At 45.7% G+C, this 19,948-nt stretch overlaps 1 protein-coding gene and 1 long non-coding RNA gene across 3 annotated transcripts in view; one reads left to right on the top strand and one right to left on the bottom strand.

Moving 5' to 3' along the window:
• The window catches only part of LOC310661112, a 35,364-nt gene extending 18,517 nt beyond the window's left edge, over positions 1-16,847 (bottom strand). Inside the window, exons 1-2 of the long non-coding RNA XR_014503726.1 lie at positions 16,732-16,847; positions 12,803-12,987 (exon numbers count right to left, since the gene is read on the bottom strand). This is a non-coding gene — a long non-coding RNA (uncharacterized lncRNA). The remainder of the gene's footprint in view (positions 1-12,802; positions 12,988-16,731) is intronic.
• Positions 1-19,948, top strand: part of NEBL (nebulette) — a 173,478-nt gene that overhangs the window by 9,919 nt on the left and 143,611 nt on the right. The window lies entirely within an intron of this gene.

The raw sequence follows: 19,948 nt of genomic DNA, 5'->3' as shown, positions 1-19,948 counted from the left end.
CTACCCGTCTCCTTTTAATAAGAAGGATTCCCTCTTCCACCGCTCCCGCCCCGCGAATATCTTCAGATATCCGCACGGTTTGCATTTCCCTCCGTTTTTATTGCTTTGATATGGCATGTGTTGCTGACTTGATTAAGTTGGCCCAGACTGTTGCTTCCCTTCCCCTTCAATCTGATGTAAGTAAATCAATAAGGACAGATATAATACGGCGGGGAAGGGGATGGGGGGAAGGAGACCGGGACACAAGAGCAGAAAAACAGACTGATCGCTTCTTTATTCTTGTTTAAAGCAGGAAATTTATAGAAACTTGGCATTTATATAACGCTTTGGAACACTCATGTTGCAGAACTGGAATTTCCCCCCATCACCCCTGACCACTGGCCATGCTGGCTGGGGCAGAAGGAAGCTGGAGTCCCCCAGCCCAGCTTTAGAGTGCCCAAGGCACCCCATTATAACCAACCTGGTGCCCTCTAGATATCGTCGGACTCCAACTTCCATCAGCCCCACACTCAGCGTGGCCAAAGGTCAGGGATGATGGGAGTTGTGGTCCAGCAACATCCGGAGAGCATCACCTCGACGACCTCTGACTTTTCCTAGACACCCTCTTCATTTAAGAGCATGGCACTGTCACGCCCATGTGGCAGAAGATGGATGGAAGTGGTGGGCAGAGGGTGGCTCCAGGAAGGCCCGTTTCTAGGGTAGGAGCGAGCGGCTCCAGCTGTGGCTTTTCCCGGCTCACAGCTTGCAGTCCCGGCGGCTCTGCTCTGCTATTCTGGAATAGAAACCTCATTCGCCCGCAGTCAGTGTCCTCTTCGTCTCACCACCTCAACCCAACCCTCAATGAAAACGAACTTTCTCCTGCTGCTGCTGCTCCGGCGTGGTGTAGTGGTTGGAGTGTCGAATTAGGACCTGGGAGACCCAGGGTCCGGATCCCCACGGGGCCAGGAAACTCGCTTTGGGCTAGTCAGGGCCTCTCTCTCGCTCTCCTACCTCATAGGGTTGTCGTGAGGATTAAATGCACGGCCCCTGGAGCAACTTGCAAGAAAAGGTGGGATATAGGCGCAACAAATAAATGATAAATATCGCGCCCCGGCCAAGGTTCCGACGCAGCCTCCACCGTCCACCTAGCGAGCTTGCCACCGATTTCGGACGGGTGCCAGCGGGGTAGAGACGGGGATCGGCATCAGTGGGCTATGGAGAAGCGCGTCCCTTCCTCCGCACGCAGGTAAGCCGAGGTCAAGAGGCACGTCCAGGAAACGAATGGCGGAGCTGAGTCTTGTGGAGGCATCGACGAGGACGCGAAGCTAAGAAGAGCGGGTGCAGGATCCTGTTTTCCGTCCTGGGTGCCTGTGGGGAACACCGAAGCAGCCCCGAACCCTCTCGGCCCCCCCTGGTCTTCGGCAGCGTCCGCAACAAGTCCAGACCGACGCTGGCATCGAACTCGCGAGGAAGTCCTTCTGAGAGCCGTGGCTCTTGCTTAAGCTGGGGCAGGGTGGCAGTCTGCCCCAGCGAGAATCAGGCTGCAGAACCAGCCGCAGAAGGAGCCACACAGCGCGGCCAGCCAGCTGCTCCTCCCGGGGACGCGCTTGGTGGACCAGCCCTGCGCGCCCAGCCCAGCCCGGATCTCCACGGCCCCGACGGCAACTCGGCACCCGCTGCCCCCCCCCCCGCCCCGACAGCTCCCGGTCGGTCCTGAGCGCAAGCTCGGCTGCTGGGACCCGGCGGGTGAATCCCCCCTGCCGACGCTGCCTCCTTCCGTGGGCAGAAAGGATGGGCGAGGGCCAGGCGGCTCGCTGCCGTCGAGCCAGGAAGCGGGGCAGCCGACCCGCGCCAGGCGAGAAAGATCCGACGCCGCCGAGATGCAGGAGAAAGCAAGGAAGATGCCGCCGCTGGTCCTCGCTCCTCGCCTCTGTCTCTCCCCGGCTGCGCAGCCTGCAGAAGAGGAGCAGCGCGCAGGCTGCTTCCCGGGGCTGCGCCAGGGCTGGCACCGCGCCAGCGGCTGAGCGCTCCGGGGAAAGAGCAGCCGGCCCCACTGCCTCCCTCCCTCGCTCGCTCCCGCTCCCCCCAGAGCTCCGGCGGCTAGTTAACCCTTTCCGGACGCCTCTCGCCTTCCCTGGCACCCGCAGAAAAACAGCCCTGTGGCACGTCGATGCTGCTGCTGCTGCTGCTCCCCCCCTCCCGATCCTCTTGGATTCGTGCCAGCTCCGGCGAGTTTTTAACGAGCATCTCAGCTGACGCGAACAAGCCGCTGCGTTGGCTGCAAAGCGTGGCTGGTGTCCCTAAGCCTTCCCTCGCTCCCTCCCCACTTTCCCCTCTCGCCTCCTGACATCGATCAGTTCCAGGGTTCCTCGGCCTCGGGACACGCAGGCTAAGCCAGAATGGAAAGAGCGCCTCTGGCAACGTACTGAGTGCTTTCCCTTCTCGGTATGAGCCGTAGCCTATCCTACGTATCGACTTGGGGCAAGGGTCGAGGGATACGGTCGCATCGCCAGGGTGTGGATCGCACGCAGCTCTCTCAGGACCAAACCAGGGACCAGCTTCCCTTTCAAGGGACCGAACCTCTTTCCGAGGCTGACCCGTTTTTCTCCGCAGGCGAAAGAGCTGAACTGAAAGTACATAGTCTATGGCAGGGGTTACGTCACCACCTCAAGTGCCTTCCAGTCGTTTCGGACTATATTGTCCATGCTGGGTGGTGCTGATGGGAATTGTAGTCCAAAACACCTCGATGTCCCCAACTTGGTATATTCAGGGAACGAGAGCCTAGAGACCACCACCCTGATGCTAATAGCAGTTTGAGAACAAAGACCTCTGCAGGGCCAAAGTTCCTCATCCCTGGCCTAATAATTCTCTTTGAACAACTTCCCTCTTCCAGGAGAATATTCCATTTTGCAGGGGAAGGATGCACTGAACACATTTCTAAGGCTTGTTAAAAATGATAGGCAGCTAAAATCTGGATTACCCGGAGAATATAAAGTGTAGTGGAGTTCTAGGAGCAATTGACACCACAGCTAAAATAGTGAAATCGTCACTGGATTCAGTTGCTTTGGGTTCTGCCTTTTGCAAAAAGAGGATCAGACAAATTCAGGGAGGACAAGGCTATCAATTACTCTCTCTTCGCAGCTCCCACCACTTCTAGTAACCGGTATTTAGCAGCAGATTGCTTCTACAATGGAGGTAGAACATAGACACCATAGTTAGTAGCAGAGGGGGAGAACAATGGTGCAAAACTTCGGCAAGGCAGATAAAAATATTATACAGTGAGCTAATTGTGAAACAACTGTGGAAATATCTTTGCCTGATGCCAGAATGATGTCAAAGTTGGTCCCAGGAGATCCTCACTTGGGTAGGCCATATCATTATCATGATTGAAAAGGTACTCTGTATTCATCACCTATGTTTGGTGGGAAGGTTCCAGCAGACAAGCCGTTCAGGGCTTTATAGGTAAACACTGACACTTTGAACTGTGCTAAGAACCCAACAGGTAGATTAATACAGGGGAGCTGTGATCTGAGTGCAGCAATTGGTGGGTTTCTTCCACTCATTTATTCCCCATGGAAAATCTTCTCTTGGGAAGGGAACTTGGCAAACCAGTGGCAAACTTCTCTTCTAAGAGCGCCATCCTTTTAAAACAACAACAACAACAATGGATGGGCCGGGGTTGTTTTGCTGCCTTCATGAAAGGACTTATTCTTTCTCCTTTGGAGCCATATGGGCACCAATAAGTGACAGTGCAAATCAAAGCAACCACTTACAATGTCTCTACAGGCTTGACTTCTGCTGAGTCAGATTGGATGGGGATTCTTGGGAATCCTACTATAGTTTTCTTTTGATTCCCCCCCCCCTAAGCACACACACACACACACACACACACACACAGTGGTATGTCCTCCGCATAGGAGATTAAATGGCCTGTGATCTGTCAGGCTTTACTGTAGCTTGGTGAGTAGATGGGGAGTTTGCTTATTTCTGATTTTCTGTTAAAAAAGCATTGCAGACAAAACAGTGCTACTTTTTGTAGTAGCTACTACCTCTAGCTACTGTAGTAGAGTGCCTCTGATACCCATCCCACACAGTCAGTCTAAGCCGTTACCATGACCAATGGTATCAAAAGCCCCAGAGACATCCAGTAACAGTAACAATAGCAGTAACAGTAGTAGTAATAGTAGTAGTAGTAATAATAATAATAGTAATAGTAATAATAATAACCCTCCCAGCTTTCTTCATGGCATTCAATGACCACCAGACTTTCAAATTTAATTTTGCAACTTCATTATGTTACATTGCTGGCTACTCATGCAGCAACTGGAAGAGAATTATTTAGTTATTTTGCATTGCCCACATTTTCCTGCAACAGTTTCCCCCTGAACTGTACCTAATAACTGAGCTTCATCCCAGCCTGAGGTTGTTTCAGAGTGTCCCCCGCTCCCAGGCCCCCCTCCCCACCTTTAGGAAAATGAAAGGGTATGCACTGCAGGGTGGACATGGGCATTACACACCTGTAATTAATCTAACGAACTGCTGGTAATGTGAGCCCCCCCCCCAAAAAAAACCTTCATAGGTCTACAGCTGAAACAACAATTATTTGGCAGTAAAATAAACGTCACCCCTTGCGGTGCCCCCAGACGTACAAGTGAATTACAACAAAGTACATTCATGGTGTGCGTGTATGGTGCTAGGACATTCCTGCTACATCATTTAAATAAAGGGCCCGGTGATAATTGATGCGCCAGGGGACTGTCAGAGGGGAGCATGGCACTCAAGAGATGAAAAGGCTCGGCTGCCTCCACGCCTCCTCCCCCCACCTCGAAAAACCATGCGATTCCCATTAACCCTTCCGGGCAGCTGAAAGTCCTCTTCTGTGATCGGGAAAAATAAATTAAACTGAGTTCCATTGCTCTTTGCTGTTTAGTGATTTGTTATGAGTTGTGCTGTCGTTTTTTAAAAAGCGATTGTGTTATTTTATAACCTTTTAGGTCTTCTTTTTCTCTTATATTTGATTTTGTTGCAAACCGCCGTGCGGCTCGTGCAAAGGGCGGCATGCAAATGAAATCCATACATTTTGATTGAGTCTGCCGGAGTTTGGCTTCCCAAACTCCAAAAGAGCGGAGCTCAGGCTTTTTCTGGCCGGTTTCCATCTAGAATTCCAAATATTCAGAGGCGCTCAGATTGCGGGGGGGGGGGGAGCATTGGGTGTGAGCTGGGGAAATACTGCTCTGTTGCTATTTCCAGTCTAATCGTAAAATCACTCGATTTCACACATTTTAACGACCTCCTTACAGAGCTGGCAGATGGGGATCTACTGGTAGATAGCAGAGTGCTTTGCAGCAGAGCAGCAAAGATCTTGGCTTCCCGCTGCTTAACAACAGCAGCAACAGAAAGCTTCCAATTAGGCTGCAAAGGCGAAGGGAGTTTAAGCTTAGGGGGGAAACCTGGAGTGGATTTTTGTGTGGGAGAGCAGTGAGCTGAGTTCTGGAACCGAAAACAAATTCCTGGACTGTGCATGTGCTGGGAGGCAACTTGCTCCTAATTCTAAGAGTATTTTTTCCACCTCTCCACTATTTTGCATCTGGCTTAGGCTGCTGGATTTTGGGGATCTAATAAAAAGAAAGGAATAAAAGAAAAGCAGATGCCAGAAGTCTGTGCTGGACTTATTCCACTTCACTTCCGACAACAGTTGGCAAATTCATTTAATGTGATCCTGTGAATTGTGGGCATCCTACAATTTTGAGCATCACATGACAGGACAGATTCTGAAAAAAATATGTGCTCTCCCAAGCCCACACTCCCAGCATGTTTGCACTTCTGTGTCTCAGCGACACGTATGCTGGCTTGGTTATGTCCACAGAATGGTAAATGACAGGACCCCCAAGGACGTTCTCTATGGGGAGCTGGCTTCAGGCACCAGGCCTGTTGACAGAGCAACTCTGTGTTACAAAGTAAAAGGTAAAGGGACCCCTGACCATTAGGTCCAGTTGTGGCCAACTCTGGGGTTGTGGCGCTCATCTCGCTTTATTGGTCGAGGGAGCCGGCGTACAGCTTCCGGGTCATGTGGCCAGCATGACTAAGCCGCTTCTGGCGAACCAGAGCAGCACACGGAAACACCGTTTACCTTCTTGCCAGAGTGGTACCTATTTATCTACTTGCAGTTTGACGTGCTTTCAAACTGCTAGGTTGGCAGGAGCAAGGACCGAGCAACGGGAGCTCATCCCGTCACGGGGATTCGAACCGCCGACCTTCCGATCAGCAAGTCCTAGGCTCTGTGGTTTAACCCACAGTGCCACCTGTGTCCCAAAGGTGTCCTCAAATGTGACATGAAGGCTGGCAACATCAATTCTGCAATGCTGGAACCCCTTGCAGATGACTGCAGTGCCTGAAGATAGTTAGATCCTGTATCCACAGCAGTGGCCAGAGGAGGAATGACTGCTGGGAGGAGTGCAGATATAAGAAACAGCATGGTGCATTTGCAGCAGCACAACCGGACCCCTTCATCTGCCCCAGCTGCGACAAAACATGTCATTCCCATATCGGTTTCTACAGCCACAGCAGGCGCTGCAACCTTCCAACAGCTTGACCTCATCCCTAAAGGTGCACTCCTCCATTGTCTCTAGCGACAGATGGATGCCAACAACAACAACAAAATGATTAAGGATACAATCCTATGTTTGGGAGTAAACCCATTGAATTTGGTGAGACACATTTCAGAGTAAACATGGACTGTGCTGTTAAAAGAATGGGAGTTTAATAACACGGGAACAGGATACATTTAGCAGATTTTGGGGTTCAGAGCAGGGAACAAGATTCAGGAAGCCATATAGGAAATGAGATCATTTTTCCCCCTTTTTCATTCTCTTGGAACCTTCGTTCAACATGCTGCACACACTGTGTTTTTGAAAGTTTCTATTTCTTTTAACTAAGAGAAAAATTTCTGCAGGTCTGGAGAGCTCCCCAAACATGTGGAACATTGTCACATTTTTGGTTGGCCCCATTATGTTTCCAAACTGTTTGGCAAGGGACCACCTATGCCCCATATTAGAGGAATAATGGTCATAAAGTTCTATGGAACCACTATCTCTGGAGACAGTATATCACACACCAGTTGTTGAGAAGCAGCAACAGGAGCAGGAGCCTTTCTGTCTTGCCTGTGGACTTCCCACAGTTTGTCATTTTGCGACATAGATCAGGTAAAAGGTAAATGACCCTTGGACGGTTGAGTCCAGTCCTTAGTTGATCCAGCAGGGCTTTACTTACATTCTTATATTAGGCAGGCAGACAGGGGTGGGGAACCAGTGGGGAGCCTCAGGCCTGCTTAGAGCTAGAAGGAAGACAGGAAAGGGCAGACTGAGCTCTGCTAAGGATTTTGGCTGCCGGAAAGAGCATTCTCTGCCCAGCACGCACACACAAAATTCTACATGTGCATGTCTAACAATTATTTAACCCTAAATCTTCTTTGTAAATAACTGTTTCAATGTTATCAAAAGAGAAGTTTGAACTATAGTAAATGGGTAATTACTACTGATAAAAGATGGAAGGCTGACAGTAGTTGGCTTCAAAGAACTTGTTCCTCTCCAGTTACAAAGCCGATTAAAGACCATTGAGGCCACTGTGTGGGAATGTTTACAGTGGAATGTAATGCCATTTGAAATACCCAGTTTTAAGTAAATTAGTACAAAAAAAAATTGGCTCTGTTTTAAAATCCAGTTGCCCATAAACTTTGGCCCAAATCATCCATCAACAAACACACAAGTCATTAACTCTGCCTGGGAAAGTTTGTGTGCTGCTGTTGACAGACATGTTATTTTAGGTCCAATTCCCATGTTTTAAGCTCAGGATGTACCTCTAAACTTTTCTAGTGTGTGCCACATATCTAGTATAAGCTGCAGCATTTCACTTGACAGGTTCAGCATTAATGCTGGATTACAACCCTCGTAGCTTCCGGCCAGAGTCAGTGATCAGGGATCAGGACCAGATCCAGACCTTTAGAGGCCCTAAGCATAGAAAAGGTTGTGGTGCCCCCCCCATGTAATTCAAAATAAAAACAATACTAAATAAAAAAATGTAAAATAAAACTAAAACATAGATTTATTGCAACACCTGACAGGATCTTATTTCCTTGCATCACTTTGATCTGCATTAGTTGGATGCCCCCTAGTTAAGGTGAGTAAAAGTAATAGAAAGAACAGAAAAATGGGGGGAAAGTGTGTAATGAAGTCTAACAAAGGCCTGATTTTCCCCATGAAAAATGTTTTTTAAATAGAGAATGTCAAATTCTTAAAAGAAAAGGACCTCTCTTTTTTGTGACCCTGCTTTGCTGGTGCCCTAATGATGTGTTGAGATTGCCTATTAGGTAATCCAGCACTGTGAGGGTGGATGACAGTTGGAGTCTGACAACTGAAGGGTCACAGGCTAGTTAGCTATGCTCTAGACCAGCCTTTCTCAACCCCAGGTCCCATATATTGTTGGATTACAAATCCCATCATCCCTAGCTAGCAGGACCAGTGGTCAGGGATGATGGGACTTGTAGTCCAACCACATCTAGGAACCCAGGGTTGGGAAAGGCTGCTCTAGACACACACGCACACACACACACACACACATTACTCATCACTGTGGTGATGGAGGGGAACAATGCATGTAACTTGTAGATTTGGCCTTCAGCCTAGTATAAAGTTTTTGATATGATTTTCATTGAAATGAGGCTGTATTTTAATGTTTTAATGTTGTATTTTAATCTTGTTTTTAAGTTGTATTTCAATCAATTTGTTTTTATATTGGGTGTTAGCCGCCCTGAGCCCGGTCTTGGCTGGGAGGATGGGGTATAAATAAAATTTATTATTATTATTATTATTATTATTATTATTATTATTCTAACATCAACATTCAGTAACACAGTTTCAGAGAACGATACAGAAATACCCAGACCACTCCAAGCTGCACCCATCTTGTAATCAGAGACAGATTTGGATCCCAAAGCAAGCAAGCAAGCCTGAAAGTATTCAGTTACTTGACCTTTGAAGGGAACTTGGAAATGCAGGCTACTGAACCGTTTCAGACTTGCATGGTTTTGGATTCTCATTTTTTCTGATGAAGACCTGCATGCAACTTGAGACTACTGGGGCTTTTCATATGATTTTCTCCATCACGTGTGGTTTGGCACTCCGTTACTGACTACTGATTTTCTGCTCTGTGTCTCAGTAGAGTGCAACCCTCCTGCTGGATTGCATTATGTGTCTAATATAGTGTTAGTGTGGGGGCACAGATAAATGTATTAAGCGGCACTAGTATTGTGTAGGCAGCCACGAAAATATTTGACCTTTCCCTAAACATGAACACACAATACAAGCTTTACTGGAGCAAAGGAAAATGAATATGCACTGAAGTGGCTACAAACAGTTGCTATTGTGTCTATAAAGGAGAAATGGAAGGGATGTTTTGGGAAGGGACCTTGACTCAGTGGCAAAGCATATTCTGCATGCAGAAAGTCTAGTTAAAAGGATGAGGGAACCTTTGATGGGAAATACCTCTGCCTCTGCCTTGGGCCCTGGATGGCTATGCCAATCAGAGTAGACCCGGGGTAGCCAAAATGGTGTCCTCTAGATGTTGTTGGACTCCTAACTCCCATCAACTCCAGCCAGCATGGTCAATGGTTAGGGACGATGGGAGTCCATCAACACCTGAAGGGTGCCATGTTGGTTAGACAATCAGAGTAGGTGCCAAAGAGTTTGACCTGGTATGAGATAGCTCCTCAGGTTCCTATCAATAAGGGTTTGGCTTATTTTTCTATTCACATAAAATTGAGGTAGGGGTCAGTAACCAGCAGACCATGGACCAAATCAGCACCCCAAGTCATGCCTTCTGGCCCCTTCTCCATTTAACAGTCCCAGAGTGAAAAAGGAGGTGTGGACGAGTTAAATCTGCAACAGTAATACTTTGCAGCAGGGCAGTTCACAGTCAAGCCCACCCCTCCCACTTTTTTTTGTCAAAGTAACCAATTGGCAAGACTAATTGCTGATCAAGGTGTTGGATCTCACACAATACATGTCTGTAAATATTGGTAATATTTTCTAAGGTGCTCACATATTACTTTGATTATACTTATTTTCGAGCCGCATTGTGTACAGAGTGTCACAAAACGGGAGCATTTATTTTTTTTTAAAGGGAGACCATGTTTTGAAAATCAAAATTTCAAGCTGCTGGATTGTTTCTTGAGAGATGTAGCAAAAAACGATAGTGATGGATGAGCTAGCTAAAAGCCAGAGTAATGTGGTGATTTTATAGCCGTATTCTTTAGGAGTTAATGTAGTTAGATGTTCATCTAAGAGATTATGAATTGGAGAGAGGGGATGTTTTCACAGGCCAAAAGTGGTTTCTGGAGAGCAGCATAAAAGCCATGTGGAATAAGCCATAAGAGCTCATAATTTCGCCATAAGTGCACAGTCAAAGATAAAGCAACATGTTTTATTCTGTTAAAAATGGACAGTGCATGTCAGCTGCAAGGAGCTGTTTTTAAGAGCTGTGCTAACATAATAATAGCATTTTAGAGGGAGAAAAGGTTACACGGTACATAAAGGCCCTCACAGCTGCCTAACAAGTAGTCTTCAGAATACTCACAATTCCCAGGTTCAAGTCATTAATGCAATTTTACATTCCACTTCAAGCGTCAGGGACTGTGCAGTTCACAAACTGCTCAAGTGTGTGTACATGTGCCGGAGTGTATTTATTCTCAGATTAATGCGCCTAACATGGTTGAAGAGCAGCTAGCCCCCCCCAAAAGAGATGGGAATGGAAACAAACACACACAAAGCAATGCCCCCTTTTTCTCCATACAGCAGTTTGGTTCAAGTATCCAAGTGTGTTTCAAAAGCACACCAATCTGAGCAACAAGGACATGTCACTGGATTGTGCCACTTCTAAGGTGTACACTCCTGCAGTAATAATCACTAATGCAGTGAAACGGATCACAGGTATGCCATCCTTGGGACCCCCCGAAAACTAACCAAACCTATTGTTGTCTGAAAATGGGTGTGTACAGTGCAGCTGATTTGAATGCTGAATGGAACACAGCAGTGGGCAGCCTGAGTTCGTTCTATCAGACCTGGGTGCCCTCCCAGAAACCCTAGAGTGAGAGACTAGGGTGATGTCAGTCAGCAGGTTCAAGGAACCCTATTTGTTGTGAGATTTGGGGGTTGATTTGTGAGTTTGTTTGGACCTTGGGTAAGAGCCATGGTAGATGGGTGGAGGCTGAGACAAGCTGAGTGGTGAATTGTGTCAGAAGAAGGCATTTGTATCTGTGCTTATTTATTACTGTATTGGTTTGTATTAATGGTTTTATTGTGTGTTTTTGTAACATTTTTCTGTTTTTCTAGTTTGCTGTACACCACTTCTGTCTGTCTGTCTGTCTGTCTGTCTGTCTGTCTGTCTGTCTGTCTATTGGTATCAAAATTGCTGAAATAGAAAATGGCATCTAATCTATATTTCTTGTTCTCATGTCTACACAGGAAGGGCTAGTTATTTTAACCCCCTCTCAAGGGGAACCTCCTCCCCCACATTAAAATATCTTCCTTTTAGATAGAAATCAAACTCCCAATTAAATAGTCATGTGGTTTTTGTTCCACCTGCTTAGGATAATCCAGATAACAAAGAGCAGATTTAGCCAACAAGAAATTAGAAATGCTAGAACCGTTTCCCAGCTATTAGTTTACACAGACTACAGCCGAGGAAACTAGGTGAAGCATCTTTACTTTCTCAATGACGAATCAAAGGAGAGAAGACCAAATGCAGACATGTTTCAAGCATTCAGCCAAAGAACTATAACCATATAATTGAGCATTGGGAGCACATGACATTTTCCAGCTTGAGATCTGCATTCCCTTGTTGGTAACCTTCTGGAGGTTACCTGCCAATGGTGGGTGGGGCCCCGAGGCAAAAGTGGATGGAGCAACAGGTGTAACTCTTCCTTTTGTAGGCTAGGTTGCATTTCAGTCAGAGGCTTCTACCCTGAAGAGGGTGCTGAGCAAGACTGGCTAGGGGTTGTGGCCCAGGGAGAGTTCAAAGGACCAGACAGAAAGGCCAGGAAGCTTGCATTTGCCCCTTGGTCCTGAGGTTCCCCACATCTGATAGAAACCTCATCTATACTCTTCAGTTGGTCTCCATTGGCTAGACTGCTCCTAATTTGTATCTAGCGACTGAGCCTTCAAATGGCAACTGACTTCATTGTGGGGGAACCTTACAGTTTTGCAAAATTTATAGGATGAGGGGGTATGAGAAAAAGACATACTTTGTCACCTAAATGTGTTTTCTGGGTGTTATTGTTACGCTCTGCTCTCTGGGTGATTGTTCAACATTTTTTGAAGCTAAGTTTTCCAGCACTCTTGGATAGGAAGTTGGTCAAGCTGTTTGCTCTCCTGAACTTTTAACTTTTTGACGGATTTTGGGAAAGTATGTCATTCAGTCCCTCTCTAACGCATCTCTCTTCAAACTCTCCCACTCCACGTGCCCCAAGAGGAGAGCATCCCCATCTGGGGCATGCCCTGTACCAGGTCAAGGGAAAACCCAGGAGAGGCTCAAAGGGTTATCAAGTAGCAACCGTGTGTCAATAGCGCCATTGTTCCTCTCTTCGATTCATCCCATCTGTCATTCAATGGAAACCCTACCTCCCATTCTTACATTATTAAAAGACATTCTCAAAAGATCCCTTTACAGCCCTCAGAATTATCTTTTCAATGCCCCCAAAGCGATCCCAGAGTGTTATCTTGAAAGCATCTGAGCTGCTTAGTCCGTCTTTAGATGCTTTGCAAAGAGTTACCTGTGTCTAGTCAATGGCCATGAAGGAAAATGGGGTGTTTAACGTGCTGTTCTGGCAGCCTGTTCGGATGGAGACCAGGTGTATTCTGCTCTTGGCATAAATTTCACTTCCTTCTCCTCCTGGATTACAACAGCTGCTTCTCTGATGAGCTCCAGGTGGCAAATCTTGATAGGCCTGGTACCAACCTGTTAATATCCGAATGAAAGAATAAACCTCCTTACTGACACCCCCCTTCTTTTTCTTTTTAATTAAGCTTTAAACTGGGACAAAAGGCCTTACAGAGCACCAGGCTCTGTGTTAATAATGCTGACTTTAATTATAGGCAGAGGCATATCTACAACAATCTCTCGCACCCTTGGCAAGGAGCTATATCGCCTCCTCCCCGTGTCCCTTGTGTCCTTGGCAAAGAGATGTGGTGCTTACTTTTGAGTAGACATGCACAGGATTACACTTTAAATCACATCAGCTGCCCCTGTTTAATTTGCTGCTCAGCCCACAGAAATGGGAACTTTAGGAGTGTTGGATTTGAAATGGTTTCATTTTTAAGGCTGTTCACTTAGGCAGCTATCATTCTTATATTGTTTGGCGCCTGAAATAAGAGGCAATAGGGTTGCTGTGTGTGACGCTGACTAGCTGTAGTGAAGAAAAAGAATAATGATTCTGTATCCCTGTTTAAAGGCATCAGTTTGTTTATTTATTGTTCTCTCCCAGGCCTGAACTCCAGATCATGTTAAGCCCAGAGCTCTTTTTTCCTTAACAGTTTTGTGGGCTGCACTTAATGTTGGCTCTCTTGCATGCAGTTTAAAGGAGAGGTTAATGCTCTCCTTCCCCATGGAGGCGAGAGACAACTTTGCCTTTTGTGATGTGTTCCACTGGCCAGTCTTTCAAAGGGTTAGGGTGTGTCACTGCAGCTGCTGCATCAAACAGATTAAGTTAATATGAACTTCAAAACTAGCCCTGTCCCTCCTGTTCACAAAACACTTCAAACACAGCAAGGCATGTCATCTCCCAGATGATTGAGGCTAATCCACTTAATCTGCCCCCCTCCATCTGAATGCAAACTACTGGGACATACCCAATTACATCTCTTCAGTCAAAACAAACTCTTCATTCCAAATACTTCAGTCAGTTTTTAATAAGAGCTTTCCAGCTCTTTGCAAGTATCAGCCAAGCTTCCTAACCCACAAAAATAGCTCTGGGAACACTGTGGAGATGGGGCGCGTACACTCATTTCTGGCAGAGTGCCATCAGCCCTGGTCCATTTAAAAATATTAGGCCACTTCCCTTCAGAGTTTCTACATGTACTTAAGAGCAGCAGTAATGAAACCAGGGTCATCTGTTGGTGAAATGATTATTTTGTCCTCAGTGTCCCACAGATGCGCCTGAGGTCTGAACACCCCGCCTTGCCTTCTTTATTTTAAACAGAGTTGCACAGATATGTAATTAAGGAGGGAAATATGTCCAGCCCTGTCTAGCAGCAAAACAGAAGCAGACGTGCAAATATCTCATTTTGTAATACGTCCAGGATTGTCTGGACTCAGTTTAGTGAAGAATTAACTGTTTTGTACTGCAGCCTGAACAACTGACTAACAGCGCTCTGAAAGCTGATATTTCAAGTTCCCTCGGGTATTGGCCCAGCTGTAGGTTGACTGCATGGTCTTGATGTGAGCAATACTCCACCAGGCTTACTTCTGCTCTGTGTTAGGGCTGGCTTTACCATTGGGCAAAGTGAGGCAATTGCCTCAAGCACCTGGCATGTGGAGCAGGAGATTAGCACCCACAGCACCTGCTGCTTGCCTGCACTGGCTTGGCTGGCCCTGCCGCTGCCTGGCAACACCCTCCCTCCCCTCTCCCCAATTCTTACTCTAGGAAGATCAAAGGGGGTCCTTTCTTGGAGACAGAAGAGTTCTGAGCTGGATAGCCATGAGACTGCCTACATCATGCTGCCTGGCCTTTCCCAAAGCAAGAGAGGGACATGGTGGGAGGCTAAAGCAATGGCACAAAAAGTAATGGTACAAAGCAATGGCACAAAAAGTTGAGGGAAGCTGCCACCATTGCCGTGGAGAGTATTAGCTGTGAGGGTATCAGCAGTGGTGTGATCTCTTGCATTGACCCTGCTCTGTGCTTTTCAGCCTTTTTCACCTGCTCCTGTTCCCAGATCCTGGTTCTTGACCTCCCTAGTACCAGCTGCCACGTTTTGATTGTCCGCCTCATTTCAACTTTCTCCTGACCTTCGCACTACCTTTGTATGCACTCAGGTTCTGCATGTGAGCTTCCTATAGGCATCTGGCTGGCCACTGTGAGAACAGATTGCTGGACTAAATGGGTCTTTGCCCTGATGTAGAAGAACTCTTCTGATACTCTTATGCCCATCCCTTATCTAAAGCGTTTTGCAACTATGTGATAAGATAATTCCCCTGTGCTGATGATCCATGTTTTTTTTTTAGCAAGTTTATCATAAATCAGTATTGCCACCACATGCTACAGCCTATAGTAGACTGCATCTTGACTCCTTCAAAATAATAATAATAATAGGTTTGTTCTTAGCTGTGAATAGTTGTTTCTAACAGTTGCAAGTCCTACACAACACCCCCAAGAATTTTGACAGTGATCTCTATTGCAACGTTTATTGCTGTTATTTTGGTATCTTGATACTTTAATGTCTTTAAGCCATTTCTGCTACCACTAGATACTTGTTTTACATAAAAACATATCATCTTAAATTCTCCTTTTGATAATTGTTTTGCATCTTCTTCCCCTTCTGTTTATTCAGCCCTGACACCTGGCTTTTTATTTGAGTTGATGATATGCCTCTCTCTTCCATGTCTGTTCAGAATCCGGAAACTTTTTTTATATGAAAAAAATCCCAATTGATCCCTTAATGATCACATCAGAAACATCAATGAGGGAACCTTTCATAATATGTCTTCCTGATCCCACAATTGTCCCACCTAGCAAATCTCCCTTTGATTTCAAAGGAAGTACTGAAGTCTAACAACTGCAGGATTATTATCAGTTGGCTTGTTTCCTCTGAGACTGAAGCTAGTGTTTTACTTGAAACTAGTTACTGAAACTAGTTGTCTGTGCTCCAACAACATTTAAAGTTAATTGGATGGCATTGTAAATAAGAAAGCAGCCCTACAATAAGGGTCCAACGCCATGAGATAATATAAAGGTAAAGGGACCCCTGACTGTTAGGTCCAGTCATGGACGACTGTGGGGTTGCGGCGCTCAGCTCGCTTTATTGGCCGAGGGAGCTGGCGTACAGCTTCTAAGCCGCTTCTGGCGAACCAGAGCAGCACACGGAAACTCTGTTTACCTTCCCGTGAGAGCAGTACCTATTTATCTACTTGCACTTCATGCTTTCGAACTGCTAGGTTGGCAGGAGCAGGGACCGAGCAATGGGAGCTCTCCCCATCACGGGGATTCGAACCGCCAACCTTCTGATCGGCAAGCCCTAGGCTTTGTGGTTTAACCCACAGCACCACCCGCATCCCTTATGAGATAATATACTGTGTATCAATGAACCACTTACTGGAAGGAAAAGAGGTCTCTGCTGAATCAGCAGACAGTGGGTTTGTGAATATCATGTCAGTAGGCACTAGTGGTGGGATGGGCATGGCACCAGTTACAACCCATGCTATCCAAAGGGCTCTTTTGCCCCAACAGTGTTCTAAGGTGACCAATATTATATAACACCTAGGTTAGTGTTACCTGCTGCTTAGTCAGATCTGTTATGTACAATACAATTTGTCTACTCTACCGTGGGTCATTGATACACAACTGGCATTTATACTGCTTTACACCCAGGGCCAACCCACCTATAAGGCAAGGTAAGGCAACTGCCTCAGATGGCAATATTCACTGGGGTCCCAATGTAGATCTCTCCCCCCCCCCACCGCCGTTTTCTGATCTAGATCTTCACTCACCCCCTTCTTCCCTGGCACAGAGGTAGGAGTCTCCACTTTGTGGCTCTGCTCCGGTGCCAAAATGTATTGGGCCAGCCCTGATTGTACCTATGGTGGTGCATCTTCAGCACAGTTCAGATCAGCTAGTATGACATCACAGAACATTCACAAACATTCCAGTTGCTCAACAAGCAAGGTTTAAGTTCCTATGTGGGCAGGGAATGTTGTCCATTAGGCTGTGACTAAAATCTTATGCTTTGTGGAGCAGCTTGAGAACAGAGAAAAGACTCCAGGAGGAAGGGGAGCTACAAGATAGGGAGCCCCAGAGACAAGGTGAATTAGACTAAGAGGAATTTGAAGGAAGCTTTTCTTGAGGAATGCAGCAGAGAAGACAACAAACTGAAGAAAGCAGGGACTAATAAGAGGAGGGGCTCTGAATAAATATCTAAGTAAAAGGGAGCTGTATGATATCTCTGCTATCACTGTGACCTGGCAGCCCAAAGGAGCCATCACCCAGGAGCTAGGGGTGGGGTGGGCAGAATCAGCTTCACATATTAATTTGCAGTGACCAGATAATTCTATGACTGCAGGCTTGTTGTCCTTTGGCATGCTGCTAGGCCCTTGGACCATGTTCAACACGCAGAAAATGAAGTACAAAACTTACCTTTGCAAGCCACTTCTGTTGTCAGACCAGACGTTTGTCTGGTCCCTGCTCTAGCAAAGCTATAGAGCTGCAATTTCCAGATGGTTTTATTCTGATAGAGGATCCATAACCATAGTGTGAATTCATGTCTCTCCCCCCCCCCCTATAGTTACGGTGTATTGAGAGAAGCCACCATCATTCTTTAGGTTTTGTTTTTTTTCTTCTGTAACAACAACCAGCTCAGCTAGCCCTGAAATATTTCAAAATCAATGGACTGCTAAATGTATTTATTTAAAATCATTTTACCGACTTTCATTAAAAAATAATACCAGGGTGGTTCACAACAGAGAAATAAATGTATAAAACCAGTACTGATGGCTTTTCTCTGCTTCCACAATTGGACGCAGCAAAGCTTCTCAATACAGTTGCTAGAAACCACAGAAGGGGAGAGTGGTTTTGTGTTCAAATCTTCCTAGTGGGTTTCCCAGAGGTATCTGGTCAGCCACTGTGAGAACAGGATGCTGGGCAAGTTACTGGCTTCATCCAACAAAGACTCTTCTTAAGTTTCCTTCATTGCAGGGGCTTGGACTCAAGGACCCTTTTTTATGTGGGCTTCCCCTAAGAGTGGTGTCCAAACTGTTTTCAAAGAGGGCCAGATTTGATGAAGTGAAGGGCCGTGAGGGCCGACCAAAGTTGTTAACCTTTTTTTTTTGGATTGAAATTATTGAGTTTTTTTAGGGTTTAGGTTTTTTTAAAGGATTTTACCAGGAAATAAACTGCCACAGGGGCTGGATTAAACTGACCGGCGGGCCGAATTACGCTGTGAAACAGACTTTGGACATACCTGCCTAGGTGTTGGCCACTGTGGTCTGACCCAGCAGGACTCTTATGATCCGATGCTTAAGTTCTGATGATTTTACAACTATACTGTGTCAAATAGTAAAGGATTTTCTCTGACTTTTTAAGCCATTTCAAGTCCTTTGAATGTTGGTTTTTTTTGCTTTCGTGACTGAAAGAAATATGTGAGAACATGACTGCGGAGTCTACTTCAGGTATAAAAACCAGACCTCTGGTGACAGCTGTTGACAGCCTTCATAAAGTAGATACAGTTTGCTTCTCTCTTTTTTTATTCCTAGACAGTGACATCATAAAGGCCAGAGAAGACTATGACAGCAGATTATACTTTCAAAACTGGTTTGGCTTGAATGGGAGTAATATCAGCTCTGAAGTATTTGTTATGGGTATGAATAGCACAGGGAGACAAGAGCTGCATCAGAACATCATGTGAGCATAAAGTAACTTCGAGTGACAGTTTGGAATGCTAGTCAAAGGGTACAAATCAATAGAATATCTGGCACAAAGTGTTTCCTAGTGGGAGAAGTTAGAATTAGATTACAAAAGTGGCAAAGCTAGATGCAGACTAGATAAGTGTGTAAATCACAATGCAATAAGCTAGATCTTTGAACATCCTCTCTCCAGTGATTGATGAGTGATTAGAAAAATAGCAATAAAAGATTTCAGATTTGGAAATGGTTCTCAAAAAGTAATACATTTTTTGTTCAAGTATGTGCACCGTTTGGTGGCTATGAGTGCTTATTCATAATATCCACCAGATGGTGCCACTAATCAGCAGAAGTCCTTTGTGTATGTGGGGGGTGTGTGTGTGTGTGTGTGTGTGTGTGTGTTTTAAAAGCATCTCAGTTCAAGAGCTACGTTTCCAGTTAGGCTATCTTTGCAAAGCTCATCAGATATAAGGAACATTACAGTTTTCAGTCCTTCTCTGAAATATGTGGAACACATATGCTATTACATACAAACAAAAGCTTTTGTTTGATGTGCTCTTTGCTCACATTAGGCAAGCTAATAGCTGCTCCTCATTTATGCAGGACAAAAAACATAAAATGGGACTTTCAGCCTCTGAAATAAAATCATGCAATTGTAGAGTTGGGAGGGACCCCAAGGGTAATCTATTTTTACCCCCTGCAATGTAGGAATCTCAGCTAGATCATACATGACAGATAGCCATCCAAATACTACATTATTCTACATACCAAATTATTCTACCTCCCACCCATGCGAAGCAGTGTTATAAAATGACATTATAATAACTCTAATGAGCACAATTTGCTGCCCCACCACAAATTAAATAACAGTTGCCTTTTAATTTAGGGCAAGCTTTTAGAAATGTCTGTTACAGCACCAACTGGATCGTTTCAGGGGGAAGCTGGTTGTGTGGCAGCTGCCTTGAAGACAGAAGAAAAGGAAACACTAGACTGGGAAGTTCCCAATCTTATTTTATTTTTTCCCCTTCCACATACAGAGCAGACCTCCCTGTACCTACTCTCCTCTAAAATAATCTGATGGGGAACCCTAGGAATGGGCCTGTAATATCAATTAGGATATAGAAAAGAATGAAATGCTGGAAAGGCAGAAAGTGTGTTCAGAAAAATGGGTGAGTTTTCCAAACTGAAATCTGGATTGAAGACAGAGCTTTGGTCACTAACAAGACGGCTTTCTGCTAGCTCAGTGGTATTCCCCCACCCCCCAGTCAATGTCTTAAATACAGAGCTTGGGGAATAAATTGGGTCTGTGTGT

Source organism: Podarcis tiliguerta (genome assembly GCF_965153285.1).
Source record: "Podarcis tiliguerta genome assembly, chromosome: 12".
NCBI lineage: Eukaryota > Metazoa > Chordata > Lepidosauria > Squamata > Lacertidae > Podarcis > Podarcis tiliguerta.
The sequence above is the reverse complement of the archived record's forward strand: the minus strand, read 5'-3'. Positions and strand labels throughout refer to the sequence as shown.